The sequence below is a fragment of the Cottoperca gobio genome, chromosome 4, assembly GCF_900634415.1.
Source record: "Cottoperca gobio chromosome 4, fCotGob3.1, whole genome shotgun sequence".
Taxonomy (NCBI): Eukaryota; Metazoa; Chordata; class Actinopteri; order Perciformes; family Bovichtidae; genus Cottoperca; species Cottoperca gobio.
The window spans coordinates 27,584,129-27,600,932 of NC_041358.1; the positions used below are offsets into that span (position 1 = coordinate 27,584,129).

The window sequence follows — 16,804 nt, forward strand, 5'->3', positions numbered from 1 at the left end:
GAAAGTTGAAGTGAACCAGGAGAGATGAACGAGGGACGGAGATGCCGAGAGAAATGCAGTTGTACACAGATGAAGGAGCAAATGGGAAAAGAAACAAGCCCTTTGTGATTCTCAATGCAGCAATTCCATCTGCCAAGCCGCCGACAATCTATCATTTTATCACCAGCCCGGATGAACACGCAGTCTATTTTCTCTATCAGCATATTTAGGGTTTTCAAGGTCACTCCTGCATCAATATTCAAAGTATTGAAGATTGTAGAAGAAGACTAGCTTTCTGTTTCACTTAAATACAATGAGGTGTGATGGAGGTTCAGCTGCTGAGCAGAGTCTCACCTGAAGGGGTCACCTGTCGCCGGGCAGAGTGCGACTCCTCTGGTTGTATAGAAGTCTATGAGAACATGTTTCTACTTCTCTGTAACATCCAGCAGGGGGCGACTCCTCTGGTTCTATAGAAGTCTATGAGAAAATGTTTCAACTCCTCTGTAACCTCCAGTAGGGGGAGACTCCTCTGGTTCTATAGAAGTCTATGAGAAAATGTTTCAACTCCTCTGTAACCTCCAGTAGGGGGAGACTCCTCTGGTTCTATAGAAGTCTATGAGAAAATGTTTCAACTCCTCTGTAACCTCCAGCAGGGGGCGACTCCTCTGGTTCTATAGAAGATTTTAGAATTTAGAGTAAATGCTTCCTTGGCGTGAGCTCGATGTGGTCCAGTTTGGATGTGTCCTTTGTTTTCAGTTGGTGAAAGTTAATTTGAACCTTTTTGCTAATGCCTACTAGCGTTCAGTTGTTCCAGCCCCACGTGTCACTTCTGGTTCCAAGAAAACAACATGGCGACGGGCAAAAACCCAATCTCGTGGCTTCAAAACCGTATCCCACAAACCAACGGGTGACGTCACGCTTCCACTTCTCATATGTAGCCTGTGGACTGACTGCTCAGAGAATCACTTCTGCACCTCTGTACTGGAACTGGACGCTGGACGTCTAAAAGTTGCAAATGCAGTTTTTCTAAATTGATGAAGAGTACTGAGAGAAATGTGGAACGCAATCGGCAAAGAAAACACATTTTCTGGCACGCAGAACACAGAGACACATACTGTACATAGAACGATGTCATCGGTGTATTTGTGTGAGCGTGTGAGTCTCAGGAGCAGAGTGCTTACTCAGAATGTGGTGCGTCCTCGTTTGTCTCAGAGTATTTGCTCAGCAGCATCTTGTCCTTCACTCCGACCTTTAAAGTTTCTCTCCAGTGAGCCACAATAAATCTTACTCTGCGTTTTAATTTATTTTAATTTATGCTTCAGAATCATCTTTAACAACAATGGACAACAAAAAAGTGGAACAAGGACACAAAGAGTGCTAATAATATTAATAATGTTCTATTGTGCTGTAATAAGTGACTTCATATACAGCAGCCGGTTCATGTGCACTTTGTTTATCTGGTTAAATAAAGGTAAAATAAAAATATACATCATTATTGTGCATGTTTGTGATACGTAGAGCTCTTTAATTCCATAAAGTTAGTCATTTTAATGCAATATATGGTTCAAAATATCCAAAAAGGACCAAAACAAAAAGCATAATATTCCAAATATTAGACTTTAGTGTAATCTTCCTGCTTTACATTTTTATTTTTCATTTATTTTGTGCTAGCGCTGGGAGAGAAAATCAAATATCACAATATTTTTGACTAAATACCTGAATATATGACTTTCAAATTATATTTGCACAGTGAGACTTTTGATAAATAATCATCAGTAATGAGGATATAATGGGAAATAACATAACAGCTGTTAAGCTCATAAAATGACATACATTTACTGAAATGCCATATAATAATATATAATATAATATATAATATACGGTATAGCATAGATGCCCAGTCCTATTTTGTGCTATAAATGCTGAAATAATTTGTGCTGACACAATATTAATGTTTCTATGATTTTTGAATCACAGAAACATTATGAGAAAGTGTTAACATCACAAAAAGTGACAGAAAAACACAGATTTATTCTTTCTGGGCATCATTTCACAAGCGCAGATGACTTTTATTGGAGACCTAAGAATATCACATCTCGCAGTCACTGCTGCGCCCCGTGCAATAAAGTAATAAAAAATAATAACGGCAATAAAAATGTAATAAAAGAAAGCCTAAATGCACACACTCACAGAGAGAAGCTATTTGTGAATTTTATTGAATCAAGTCATGACTCAGCTCTAAATGTGATTTTTTTCCTTGCAAGGGGAGAGAGTCTGGAAACACGTTTGTCGCTTCCAGCCATCTCACTGATGCTGACGCTGACAGGCAGCGAAACACACCACCTTTCTCTCCTCCACCTCCACCACCACCTTAATCAACTCATATCTGACCATCATTTCCATCACCCGCCTGCTGTCACGAGCTTCCTCTTTGTGTCGCTCCACCTTCCTCTGAGGACAAATGTCAGCCCAATTATATCCACCTTCATTTAACTCACAAATCTAAAGCATGAAATATTCACGCAATTATAAGCAGGAAGTGGCGTCAGGAGCAAGACGTTGTATGTAAAGTATTATTCTGTAGTAATAAAGGGAATAGAGGACAGAAAGAGGGTGTAAGTGAGCAAGAGAGCAGCTGACAATCCAACCCTATAATTCACCTTGAAAGACCCCCTGCTGCTGCCATGATGGCTAACAGCGCAGGGAAAGGGTGGGGGGGGGGGGGGGTGAGGGGGTGTCAGAGGAGAGATGAGGCAAGAGAGAAAGGATCGAAGCGGAGGAGGAAAGGTGGAGAGCAGAACAGTAATCTGTGATTCACGTCTGCGTTCAGACAGAGCAGAGGTCTGCGGCTACCCGGGGAGCATCGGGGGAACCGGGTGGCATCAATCAGATACATCTGAAGGTGGAGAGGGAAAGAGATGGGTGGAGGGGGGGGGAGTTGTGTGTTAGTGGCAATCTGGAAATGTCAGCACTCTTAAAGTCAGAAGACAGCACTTTCCTTCCATCAAGCATCAAGCCATTCTGTGGAGTCCACAGGGACAGAGCAGAGCCCCCGGTGAAGGCCGTATATATATTACATGCCCGGCCCACACCACACTGGCAGGCTGAGACTCGAGTCAGCACTAAAAAAAAGTCTAAAACTTTGTTGTGGACGGTAAAAAGAAAAGAACTGACACCATAGACTGGATATTAAAAGTGGACGTTTGGCCTTTTGGAACCAGAAGTAAGGACGAGAGGGCGGAGCTAAGTACAACATGACATGTCTAAAATGTGACAATTAACTTCCATGAACTGAAAACAAAGTGTGAAAAGGTTCAAGTTGTGAGACGAAAACACGGAGAGCACCCAAACCAGAGAACGCTGTGGTAGTGACCTGTCAATCATAGGTAGTCCCGCCCTAAAGAGACACTGCTTTATCCTCTATTTTAAATGTTTCCATAAGTTACTAAATGAACATCATGTTGAAGAAGACTTGAAACTACAGATTGAGACATAAACTCATCAGGAAAATGTTACTGAGGTAATAAATCAAGAGAGAAGTAGAAACATTTTCTCATAGACTTCTATAGAACCAGAGGAGTCTCCCCCTGCTGGAGGTTACAGAGAAGTAGAAACATTTTCTCATAGACTTCTATAGAACCAGAGGAGTCTCCCCCTGCTGGAGGTTACAGAGGAGTAGAAACATGTTCTCATAGACTTCTATAGAACCAGAAGAGTCGCCCCCTGCTGGAGGTTACAAAGAAGTAGAAACATGTTTTCATAGACTTCTATAGAACCAGAGGAGTTGCCTCCTGCTGGAGGTTACAGAGAATTAGAGAGACATTGGCTTCACGTTCCGGTCTGGAGGTTTCCGCTTTCCTTGGTCAGAGGGAACATGAGCCCGGATGTAAAACAAAGCCTTTCAGTCAGCACTTGCAACACACCCATGAACGAGAAAAATACAACAACAGTCGGTGACGCCCGGTACATCCGGTGGACCTTTAAAGAAAAAGAAAAGCTTTAAACACTCAACAATGGTAAAGTGCTGATTCAAAGCATAACTTTTGCTGCTGACTGCTCTGATCCCCACAGACAATTGAAGCCACCAGTTGGACGGATTAAACGCAGAAGAAAAGTCATCACAAAGCGAGGACATATCCCCTCGCTGAAGGGAAGGTAGTGTGTTCAGCTGATTTGATTGATGAGCTTACAGTGAGGTGGAGAGAGCAGAAAAGGAAAGACTAAACACATCTAGGGCAGAAGAAAGGAGAGCTTATCTGCACACTTCATGGTCCATCAGCAGATTTCATTCCAATAAGTGGTTGGCCCTCTTCTAGTGTTTCCAGGCGAGTTAATAGACTCTGCTCTTGGGTCCAGGGGGCAATCTGGAGCAGAGACAATAAAATCCTGGGCCCTGTGTCAGTTACCAAAGGGCTATAGATTATGGGGTTGATGAATATTTAATGGCCGATCTTCACCAGGAAATCAAAACCAGTCCATCGTGAAGGATCGCCTCACTCTTGCTTATCAAGCCTGAAGGCCCATGACGCTGCGTCTGTTCTGTTCGCTCCACGTTCCTGCTGCTTCTGTGTTCACAGGAGCAGGAGGAGGCTCTTTACGGGCCAGCAGACCGGAGCTTTATGAGCCCATGTGCTCTGTTGCCACATTATATACAGCCTGATCGAATCAAGCCCAGTGTGACGTTGCTATCATTTCAGGTAATACACTGAGGTGTCATAAGATGTGCAGCTGATTTCTTCAAGAAAAAAGCCATTTCAGAACTGAACCGTGTAACAGCATGAAGTTTAAATCACGGCCTTCGTGCAGCAAAGACACTTTAGTGACTTTACTTCATCTGCGTTCAAACGGGGCCTGAACAATGTAACAGAAGAACCACGATGGTGAGCAGTAGAGAATAAATGATATAAGATGTCAGAGAGAGACTCAGAGAGAACCTGCTTCACTAATGTGCTCCATGCAGTACTGTGCAGCCTGACGGCGCTGAGCAGAGGGCTTTGTGGGTAAACCCTCCCGGGTTTGCTGGTTTCTCTCCATCTCTCCTCTCATTGCATCGTATCACGATGACATTCCTGCAGAACCTGCTCTTCATGACTCTTCATCGACCCCTTTGGTTTCACTTCACAGTCCAGTATGTTCTCGTTCCAACTCTTCATTCAAGCTTTAGTTTACATTGAGTAACAATTATATTAATGGGAAATATACGAACATACTCGTGCATATTTATCTTTGGAAACTTTGGGGTTGTTCCAAAACGTGGGAGGTTCGAATAAAGTTCTGTTAGTTTGAACAATGTTACAATGCACAGCATGCATAGTAATGAGGTGTCAAACCGTCATCAGGCCGATGAAGTCTTTTCTGTGCTCTTTTAATAAAAACTCTTATTTTCTTGTTTATCGACAGAAAAAGAATCGCAGACTATTTTAATAACCGATTAATTGTTAAAGTCATTTTCCCGATTAATCTTTAAAGTGCTCTTCTCTGTTTTACATCACATTAAAGTTAATATCTTTGGGTTTTGGACTCACAAAACAAGACATTTAGAGACCTCACTTGAGAAACCTGGATGGACATTTTGTACAATTTCTGACGTTTTAAGCCGAGTAATCAATTAAACTAGAAGATAATAAAAATAATCGTTGCCATTTAACCTTCGGCAGTATACTGTACCTTCCTTTGAGCGGAGAGAGTCGACTCCACTGTGGGTATCGCTTACATTTTAATCTGAAAGCTCAAACTCAGCAGACCTCTGCCCTCTGCTCAACGACCTCCATCCAGATTGTTCGATAGCAAAAACTCAGATTACTCATTACTGTTACCAAGAAGCAGGTTAATTATTCAGCTGTTGTCACTGTAACGTGAGACGATTCGGATGGAAGAAGCCAGGAAGGCTGTGGAGCATCCAGCGCCGGGCACAGATTTCAGAGTCCTGGTGGGTAAACGGGCCAGGAGCCGGATCAAGTGACCCGATAATACCCGAGAGGAGTCTATCACAGATGTCTGCGCCTTTAGAGCTTTGTCCAATCAGCAGCAATCGCAAACCTTGAAGAGCGAATTCAATTCAAAATGCATTATGTGGGAATTTTAGTTTGGAATGAAACTGACGTGTTTGCTGCTATAAATTCAGGAATTGTGTATCTGTGCTATCCTCATGATCTAAGGGGAGTTCATCTCAGCAGAATCATTCACTCCACCTGAAGGAGCCTCGCTCAGAGGGAAACACAGGAGGAATCCTTTCACAGAAGCATTATCATTGTAATTTCATGGCACATTGGTCCATGATGTGGTAATCTGGTGCTTTCAAATCAATCAAAGTCAGCAGGTTGTGTAAAAGGAGTCCCAGGAGCTCCGTCAGGTATTGTGCCTCATGAAATAACCTTTATACAGCATTTACAGTCAGCTGCTTGTCTTCTATTGTCTCCTGGCATTTTATATTTTTATTCTCCAAACAAACAGAAACACTAGAAAGTGCTGCTGCTCTTTGGCAGAGACACTCTTGTGATCAGCTCATAGAGGTTTGACATTAAATTGAAACTGACACGATGCACTTAATAAAACACAGAATCTGCAGCGCGAGAATAACTTCCGAAGTTTGACTCGTAATAATAATAATAATAATAATAATAATAATAATAATAATAATAATAATAATAATTTCCACGATGAAGCTTTAAACTTACAACACAACGCGGGGTCTTACAATAAAAGACATGCAAGTCATTCTCTACAGTATTTCGCATCGCTGTCCGCTATAAATCCAACAGCATGCTCGATGATCTTCCTTTAATTGTGCTAATTAAAAACAAGGAATGCATTATGAGGGGAGACATCGCGAGTAGTGGCTAGAAAATTGCACGAACCTGATCAGGTGTCCTGTGTGTCCGAACAGCTGCAGCCTCAAACTTTGTGGTGCGCTCCTCTCTCTCTCTCTCTCTCTCTCTCTCTCTGTCTCTCTCTGTCTCTCTTCTCTCTCTCTCTCTCTCTCTTTCTCTCTCTCTCTCTCATCTCTCTCTCTCTCGCTGTCTCTCTCTCTCTCTCTCTCTCTCTTCATCTCTCTCTCTCTCCTCTCTTCCTCTCTTCTGTCTTCTCTCTCTCCCCCCTCTCTCTTCTCTCTCTCTCTCTCTCTCTCTCTCCTCTCCCCCTCTCTCTCTCTCTGTCTCTCTCCCCCCCCTCTCTCCTCCCTCTCTCCCCCCTCTCTCTCCTCTCTGCTGCTGCGCGTCGCTTTGCGAGGAGGCGCGACATGCAGCAGCAGAAGCTCTTAAAGCTCTCCACCCAATCCGGCCTCCAGGACGCACAGCCAATCACAGAGGTGGCTTCAACACAACGATACATAAATAAATCATACATAATATTCTGATGGGAAACAACTGCCTGTGGTAAATGTTGCACAATTAACTTTCCTCAGGAATATAACTGGCTGTGGATATTACCTGCACAGATCAACTGCTGCTTCACAGACACACACTAAGTAAGGGCTCCTTGGGGTTCCATGATCTGACCATTTATTATCCTATTATATAAAGTCTATGTGTCTTTGTTAAAACTGTATGCTGCACACTTAAACCCAGACGCTGCAGGCGGGGGGGGATACCACTCCATATACAGATTGATCTGTATTGTAACAAACCAAACGTCGCAATTAAACATAATTCATGTTGCAAGTTAGACAGTATCAGGAAGCTTATTTGCACCTTTTGAGTACTTCATATACAGATATGCATGGATGATTGCTGTATGTGATCATGTGACCAGACCAGATACACTGAGCTGCAAGCCGAGCATAAAAAGCTTCATAACTAGTAACGAGCGAGCACTGAGGCCCGTCATTACACAAAACCTGAGTGCATCCCACACTTAATGTGACTTCGTTCACTTTTGTCCTCGAACATTTTGTTCTTGAAAGCTTGTTTGTAATCACACTTTGCTGCTTCCTTGAAAACCCCTCCATTAAAGTACCAACCTGCGGTGCACCTCAACACTGCTGCTGAGTATATGCAGCTGAGAACTGCAAAGAAACCTCGTCTTGACTCAAAATGTAAAATGTGTTCATCCAGCATACGTCCTCACCAGCTCATCGTTCCTCTCCTCCACTCATTCTCTCCCCTCATGTCTTCCTCCCTCCATCTCCTAAACAGCCCGGTCTTCCCGGCATGCTTCGTCCTCTCCTTGCTCTTTCAGTCCATGTGGGGGAACCAGTGACATCTGTGCAATCTGTTGCCACCTGCTGCCAGCCCTCCATCCAACTGCCAGGTGCTCCTTGTGCCAGTCTCCTCACCCGTGCCTCCACGAGAGCGGGTCAGGGCTGCAGCGTCGGGGCAGGTGGGCAGATGGGTCCTACGTGTGGCGAGGCTTAAATTAGATTTATTGCTGTAATTCTTTTGATCTTCTTAGGCTCAGGAATTTTGCCAGACTGCTTATTATTTTTTCTGCCAATAAATTACTTAAGGATTACCGTGCCGGTTACCGTATGACCCTAATGGGATTAATGCACATAAAACGCAGTCACCATGACGTCACACATTGGTTTGTGGACTGCTGTTTGAAGCCTCAAGTTCAGACAGCGCCATCTTGGTTTTTGTGGAACCAGAAGTGACACAAGAGGATGGCGCTTAGTACGACCCAACGATGAATGAGGCGTTTTTAGTCGATCAAAAAGGTCACAATAAACATTCTTCAACTGAAAACACAAACTGTGAAAGGGTTAAAGTTTTAGGATGAAAACACGGACAATACCCAAACCGGACAACACTGTGTGGTACCTGTCAATCACAAGGTAGCCCCGCCCTAAAGCATATCCTGCTTTATCGTCTATTTTACTCTAAATGTGACATCATTTGACAGAGAACATAAATTCATCAGGGAAATGTTACTGAGGTAATAAATCAAGAGAGAAGTAGAAACATTTTCTCATAGACTTCTATACAATCTGAATCAGAGGAGTCGCCCCCTGCTGGATGTTAGAGGGACTGCAGGTTTAAGGCTCTTTGATGTTCCCCATCAGCAACTGGCAGAATATGAAGACGTGTAATGTGACTTTTATATCTTTAAATATATATTACCTCTGTGTAATCTCTTGTTCAGTAACATGTTCTCCCTGCAAAGTGCAGGGAGAACATGTTACTGAACAATGTGTCAGTTATTCCTCGCTGTTTCACCTCACGATGGCGAGTGGTGTGTGTGTGTGTGTGTGTATGTGGTCATCTCCTGTGGAGTGGCTGTGTGGGTGCACAGTACATTATGCATATGAAGTGTGTCACTTTCCCAGGAGTGTGTGCGTGTGTGTGTGTGTGTGTGTGTGTGTGTGTGTGTGTGTGTGTGTGTGTGTGTGTGTGTGTGTGTGTGTGTGTGTGTGTGTGTGTGTAGGAGGCTGTGAATAGAGCTACAGAACTCATACCTGGCATGTTGACTACAATCTTCTGGCTTGTTAACCTGAAAGGAAAATGCATAATGCTCCCGTACATAAGTGAAAAATTAATCTTTCCTGTATTTTTTTGTGTGTGTGTGTGTGTGTGTGTGTGTGTGTGTGTGTGTGTGTATGTGTGTGTGTGGAGTTGCAGGTGGCCATGACCACTCAATAAGCCTGATAATGAGATCTGAGGGGTGTCATTATGGGGGCCCCTTGGGCGTACAACACCTCCTCTTCCGTAAAGAGCGTCGTTGTCTCGTCTCCATCGAGCGAACAAGCACCTCATTAACCTTCTGAGCCAACACAACAACACGAACAGACGGCGTTCACTTTCCACCGACACGTTCGCTTGTTGTGAGCAAAACAAACCTTGTTTTGTCTCTTAAGCGCATAACAAGTAAGTTAGCAGTTTTCATAAAGTTATAAGTTATAAAAACGTTACAAATCAACCAGCAGCATCATTACCAACTGTGTGTGTGTGTGTGTGTGTGTGTGTGTGTGTGTGTGCGTGGTCATCCCCTGTGGAGTGGCTGTGTGGGTGCCAGTACATTATGCATATGAAGTGTGTCACTTTCCCAGGAGTGTGTGCGTGTGTGTGTGTGGTGTGTGTGTGTGTGTGTGGTGTGTGTGTGAGTGTGTGTGTTGAGGTGTGGGTGTGTGTGTGTGTGTGTTGTGTGTGAGGTGTGTGTGTGTGTGTGTGTGATTGTGCGTGGTGTGATGTTGTGCGTGTGTGTGTGTGTGTGTGTGTGAGTTTGTGTGTGTGTGTGTGAGTCTGTGTTGTGAATGTGTGTTGTGGTGTGTGTGTTGTGTTGAGTGTGCTGTGTGGTGTGTGCTTGTGTGAATGTGTGTGTGTGCTGTGGTGTTGAGTGGTGTGTTTGTGTGTGTGTGTGTTGGTGTGGTTGTTATAGCTTGTGTCGCTGCGATCGCATCACAGCTGGGTAACATTGTCGTCACAAAACTTTACAGGTGTGTTAGTTGAGCCTACAATGAAGGCCAACGTTAGAAGTTCGGGTGAGGTCTGGGAGTGGAAGGGGCAGGGGACGGTGGGGAAGGGCCCCAGGGGTCGAGCAGAGCCGTATCATCAACAAGGCATAAAAACACTTTCTGCTAACGTCACCAAATAAAGTTGATTTCTGTTGTGCTGGCAGACCTCAGATGTGGAGCACAATCATTGTGGACCCTCCAACCAAAACAAAAGGGGTTTTCATGCCAGGCGTGACGATATTTCCTCGTCCTCCCTGAAGTCAGCTGTCCCTCCTGGCTGTAATCCCTCCCATGTTGAACACCCGCACATGGATTATCAGACCAGTGGCCACGGCTTTCACAGTGAAAGTGGAAAAGTCAACAGTGTGTCTGAAAGTCATTACAACCTCTGGGAATCAGAGCTGTTGTGTATCCAGTGACCTTCAGGGCTATGTGTGTGTGTGTGTGTGTGTGTGTGTGTGTGTGTGTGTGTGTGTGTGTGTGTGTGTGTGTGTGTGTGCGTGCGTGATGTTGAGCAAGGCATTTAGCCTCTTAGTGCTGATCCATCGTGAGCTGTGAAGTCAATGCACAAATTCAAATGAAATTCATGAAAGATGCTTCACTGGCTGAAACACAGTGCTGGATCAGCACATTTTCCCAGCATGCATCGACATGTATTGTACACAAGCGAAGGATTAGACGTCTAACTACAACACGGAATACATAACCATCAACACTTTTACAAACAGTTTACAGAATGAATCCATTTCTTGTGCTCGATTGATTCGCTGCTATTCGTAGAAATCTCTGATGTTTAAACCAACGAGGACGAGCAGTTGGAAAAATTATTGTTTGAATGTGTGTGTATGTGTGTGTGTATGTGTGTGTCTTTGTGTGTCTTTGTGTGTCCTCTGCTGTCGGACTTCTGAGAGCAGAGGCTACGTCTCCACGGTGTTTCCTCCAGGCTGCAGGGAGGTGATTGGTGAATAGTTCCCCTCAGTTCTGGCTGTGGAGCAACATTCATCATACAGGTTCACAGCTTCACCCTGCATTGTCCCAGTGCCACCCCACCGCACGCTCACACACACACACACACACACACACACACACACACACACACACACACACACACACACACACCTTCACCTCCTCCTTGCTGTTCCACACTTGACGGTGCATTTGATATTCTATTTCTGAGCGTCTGGCCAGGTAGAGCCAAGTGTTGCTACCTTGTGGCTCAACTGGAGCCGTTTTCTCATTTATACTTCGGACAATATCCAAAACTAATGTTCGCACATTTTGTCCGGAGTTTCCCTTCCTCACATGTAGCACACAGCAGGAGATTGTCTGTGTTTGGTTCAGACGAGGAGCGGCACCTGGGTGAAGCCTTACACCGGGGTCACGTAGCCGATTCGTAAATCGGCCATTACTGACGAAAGAAGCTCAATCGGACATTACACAGACTTAGTATAGCTCCACCCTCTCGTGTCACTTCTGGTTCCAAAAAAACAATATGCCAAAGTATTAAATCAAGTGAGGCCAAAATGCCAAACTTGTGGCTTCAAAAAGGAAGTCAACGAGCCAGTGGGAGACGTCACGATGACGTCGTCCACTTCTTATACACAGTCTGAGGTCTGGAGCCCAAAAGGGCTTCAAAGTATGTTTTCCACACACTACACAGACTTGGTGTATAATGTGGGTGCAATCAGATCCGCCCATTCACCCACCATGGCATGATGAGAAAATGAGTTTTTAATGAGACATTAGCTCAACCCCTGACCTTGGTAAGAACATTCTGAGGATTCATTTTCTGTCCCTAGCAGGAGTGTGTGTGTGTGTGGGGGGGGGGTCTCAGTTATTCATAAGAGCTTTAATTATGGATGGATGTTCAACAGTCGTAAACAGTCCTTGAGTGGAGTAAGAAAACAAGTTCCCGGTGAAAGAGTTTTTATCTGCTCAGTGTGATTCTGATGATTGATCACTGTTTGATATCAGCTGTAAATATCTGATCACACTGAAGAAGTAGACACTGATTGGAGGAGTTTGTCAGACCAGGCTGCCAAAATCATTTGCGCTGCGACTCACTGTGTCATTTTCCTTCTTGGAGAACGAGGGAGAGAGGGGGAGAGAGGAGAGAGGGAGAGGAGAGAGTGGAGGAAAGAGACGAGGTGGACGCTCTGTAGAGAGAAGAGCTCGCGCATTGTGCTCGCGCCCGCACGGCCTAGCGCTTGTGCTCACCGCGATCGGGATCGAGAGTGCGCATCTGCTCCGCGCGCGCGCGTGTGAGCGCGCCCGCGGAAGAAGAGATGTGAGCCAGAGGCGCGGGCGCGCGCGCCAGCGCGCGCCCGCGCTCGCCGGCCGCGCGTTTGTCGCCAGCGGACGAGAGAGTGTGCGAAGAGAGAGGGAGAGGAGGGACAGAGGAGAGGACAGAGAGAGAGAGAGGACGAGAAGAGTGTGCGCTCTAGAGGGAGAGAGAGTGGAGGAGGAGAGGAGGGGGACGGTGTGTGAGAGAGAGAGGAGAGTGAGAGAGACAGAGAGAGAGAGAGAGGAAGAGAGAGAGAGAGAGAGTGTGAGAGAGAAAGAGGAAGAGAGAGTGTGAGAAAGAGAGAGGGAGAGAGAGACAGAGAGAGCGACAGAGAGAGAGAGGAAGAGAGAGTGTGAAGAGAGAGAGGGAGAGAGAGGGAGAGAGAGTGTGTGAGAGAGAGACGAGAGGAGAAGACGAGATATCTCGATCTCGATAGAGAGTCTATATCAGAAGCTTAGATCTCAGAGATGCTGATCTAGAGAGACCTTCTATCTGCATATAGCGATCCTCTTCATATGAGATCTTTGATTTGAAGTGGATATGTCTCCTAGATAATATACATGGTAGAGAGAGGGGGAGGGGAGGAGGGAGAGAGGAGAGGATGGGGAAGGAATGGATTGTGGAGGTTTAGGGAGGAGGGGGGCTGAATTAAATGACAGTGAGGACACTTGCTTCAGATCACAGAGTCTGATGGAGTCAGTTGACTGATGATGCAACGTTTTAAACGTTCTGCAGCACCAGAGGATTCATTCTGGCTACATTTAAAGTGATTGATCCTTCCTATAAATTATTGAAACAAATAGTAAATATATTAATAACGGATGAAGGATAAGGCCGGACAGAAAGGCAACCAGCCGCGGAGCTGCAATGCATCACTTTAAAAATGTGTCATTTGCGTTTTTTAAGATCGCTGGTCGACGCTGTCACATTAACTCATGACTCTTTTTAAACTCTTTCTTCTGGGGACTCACTCCGATCACTTCTCCACTTCACAGCCAATAAGATCCCATCCCTCCACCTGGGATTAAACGGACGAAGCCGCGGATCGATCTTCTCTCATCCATGTGGCACCTTGAGGTATTGAAGGTACAGAGTTACTCCCATACCAATGAAGACATCAGGTTTTGATCAGCTGAGTGATCGAACCATTGAGTGCTTTTGCCATCAGTCGATGAGGAACCACTGACACGGGACAGTGTTCCTCAGACATGTGGACATGGGACACGTGCAGGTCAGCATCACATGAAACATCCGCTCAGTGAGAAAAGCAATTACTGGACTGAGCTTGCGATCTCAGCGAACTAATGAAAATGGAAATTTTGCACATAATTATGAGCATAAATGAAGTAATGGTGGAATATATGACGAAATAATTCATTGAGTTTTTGTCATTTGGCGATTATGGAATTTCCAAACGTTCATTCATGTTTGTTTTTTTAATATCAATGATAAATTATTAATCTTAACTCATTTTAAACTTGATTGAACCCATTCGTCCAGTACTTGGAGTTTGAAAGAACTTCCGAATGAACTGTGTGTGTTAAGTTGTGTGTGTGTGTAGTCTGACTCATGTGTGTCTGCAGTGATTTATGTGAGGAGGGAAGTACTCACACAGGATGAGGGAAGCACAAATGTAGAGTTGAACGTCTGGTTGGCACCCAGAGGTATTAAGTTCCATTACGACGTCTTCAAGTGATTTACAGGAACAGGGGACGGCACAAACTCATCATTAATCCACCTTCTCCACCAACTCAATACTAAGTCTGGGAGAAATACTAAAGTGCTAAGTTAAAGGTGTAATATATAACATTTCTACATTAAAATGTCTAAAAGTGACTAGACCTATGTTAAACGATTTGTTTACTTCTGTACTTACATTATTCTAAATGTTTTCAACAATTTTCCAGCCCAGAGAAATGTGTCATTTTAATTAAGATAGTGCGCTTCCTCTCTCCTGTCATGGCGCCGTGTCCTCTTTGAGCAGCGTCGGCGTTTTTCACCAGACACTTCTTCGTTTTTAACTATATATATTTTAATCATCGGACATCTGGATCGTTATTAGAGAAACAAGCTGAGCTAACGTTAGCAGCAGCCAAACAGCATCAGAGAAACACTGATTTATAACGTGTTTTACAGGTTTCAATCATGAGGTGTGTTTGTTTCTGAGAGGAGGAGACCTCTGTGGATAATTCTGCTCCTGGTAAAAACCTCCTGGACGATGAACGTTAAAGGAATCCCAACCGGGAGAAGCTGACTGCAAGGATGACGATGGACGCTATCAACCTCCGCCTTTTGTTAGTGTTTTGATTGAGAGACCCCTTGCGGCAGAATATTACATATTTTGCGTGCTCAGGAAAGTGTTTTACCCATATATGGATAGTATACATACTGTATATTTACATTGCAGAAAGAAGAAACAGATTAGTCCAGCGTGAAGGGGGTATGGTCCATCTTGAGGGAAGCTGTCCTATTTCCAGATCGACAAACCCACGATGTTCTATCGTCCATTTTGTCTTTTCCTTTGGAGTCATGGTTTGAGACATTATCTTAAAAGAACAGAAACTCTCTGAATCAGATTGTTAAACGGTCCAGTGGGCATATTGGTGAGTCACGGCTGAACCCACAGTCCCTATGCACCAGACAGCTACAGCTGTTAACTGGCTCCATTTTTATGATGACTCCCACCCTTTGCTCAGCGAGTTTCAACGTCTTCCTTCAGCCGGGAGGTTTATAGTCCCAAAGTGTGGAACAAAGCAGTTTGTTCCAGCAGTCTGCTTTGTTCCAGCAGCCATCACTCCAGTCGTAGCAACACTGCAGATATGCTATAGAAGCTGGTTTTAGTGTTTTATTGGATCATGTGGATAACAAAATGGATCTTTCTACTGCAATACAAGTCTACCTTCCGGCACAAATAAACCTGGCCTGACCTGTGAATCAGAGGGAGTCATTCTGAGATTTATGGGTAGAATCTTTAAATTGCCTTTGGGAGCACACCTGAACTGTGTGAAGTGAAGCAAGTGCACACACACCTTTCCACTGAGACTAAGGGACATACACAGACCAGACATTGTGCTGGGGCCTACAGGGGACTCATTAAAAATTAAAAATGGCCTCTGCTCTGTTCATCATTCACTAGGTATAGAAGGTAGAGGAGGGAGAAGGGGATGGAGAGAGGGGAGGGGGGGTTATATTTTTGTCCGGGTTTTAATTTCCTCCCTTTACATATTATATCAAAAACCTTCTCCCCCCACTTCCTTAATCCTCCCCCTTCTACCTCCCCCTCCTTTCCTGCTGTCTTCTGCCTGCTATCCATCATGTGAGCTGACTTTAATATGCTTTACGGAGGAATATAAGTCATTCATCACAGTGTGGTGAGGCCCAGGACACTTCCATGCAACACGTGTCAGAGGCAGGTGAGCCTCAGCAGTATCACGGTAACTGTAGAGCTGCTAATAACTCTATTTGTTCCGCCAGGCCGGTACAATACATGCATCACTTCTACCCCGTGTCACACCTGTAATGCTGCTCCTTCATAAACATTTCTCTAGTCACCTGATTGGCCTTTGTAAGGATGGATGGATGGTGTGAGAGATAGTGGTGGAGTGAGAGACGTAGCTCTACGAGACAGAGGAGAAAAAGAAAAACAGAGATGCAACCAATAAAACTGATATTCCTTACATTTCAGGATTCCTTAACTTGTCCATCTGAGCAGCATCGCTCTATGGTGGTCAGTCGAGCCACCACTGGTCCAGAATGAAATAACAACTACTGGATGGATGAAATTTCGTACAGATATTCACGTCCGCCACAGGATGAATCCTAATGACTGGATCCCTTGTCTAGTGTAGCAGCACAGTGAGGTTCACATTTGTTATTTGAGTGAAATGTTGCGCTGCTACGGGTCGGATTGCTATATGTGGTTCAGACTGTCCTCTCCCCCTCACGATGAATTGTTCAGTAACTTTAGTGATCCTCTAACCTGTCATCTCACGGCACTATCAAGTCAACATTGGTCCAATACTTTGGTTTACACGCACAACTAATGACATTTCCATCAGCCTCAGCTATAGCAAATATTAGCATGCTAACACACGAAACTAAGATTGGTGAACATGGTTAACATTATCCTCGCTAACATCAGCATGTTAGCATTG

At 44.5% G+C, this 16,804-nt stretch overlaps 1 protein-coding gene across 1 annotated transcript in view; it reads right to left on the reverse strand.

Moving 5' to 3' along the window:
- Positions 1-6,959, reverse strand: part of LOC115006633 (cortexin-1-like) — a 15,520-nt gene extending 8,561 nt beyond the window's left edge. The window contains exon 1 of the mRNA XM_029428946.1: positions 6,837-6,959. The gene's annotated coding sequence lies outside the window, so the exon portion shown is untranslated. The remainder of the gene's footprint in view (positions 1-6,836) is intronic.
- Positions 6,960-16,804: the final 9,845 nt, after the last annotated feature.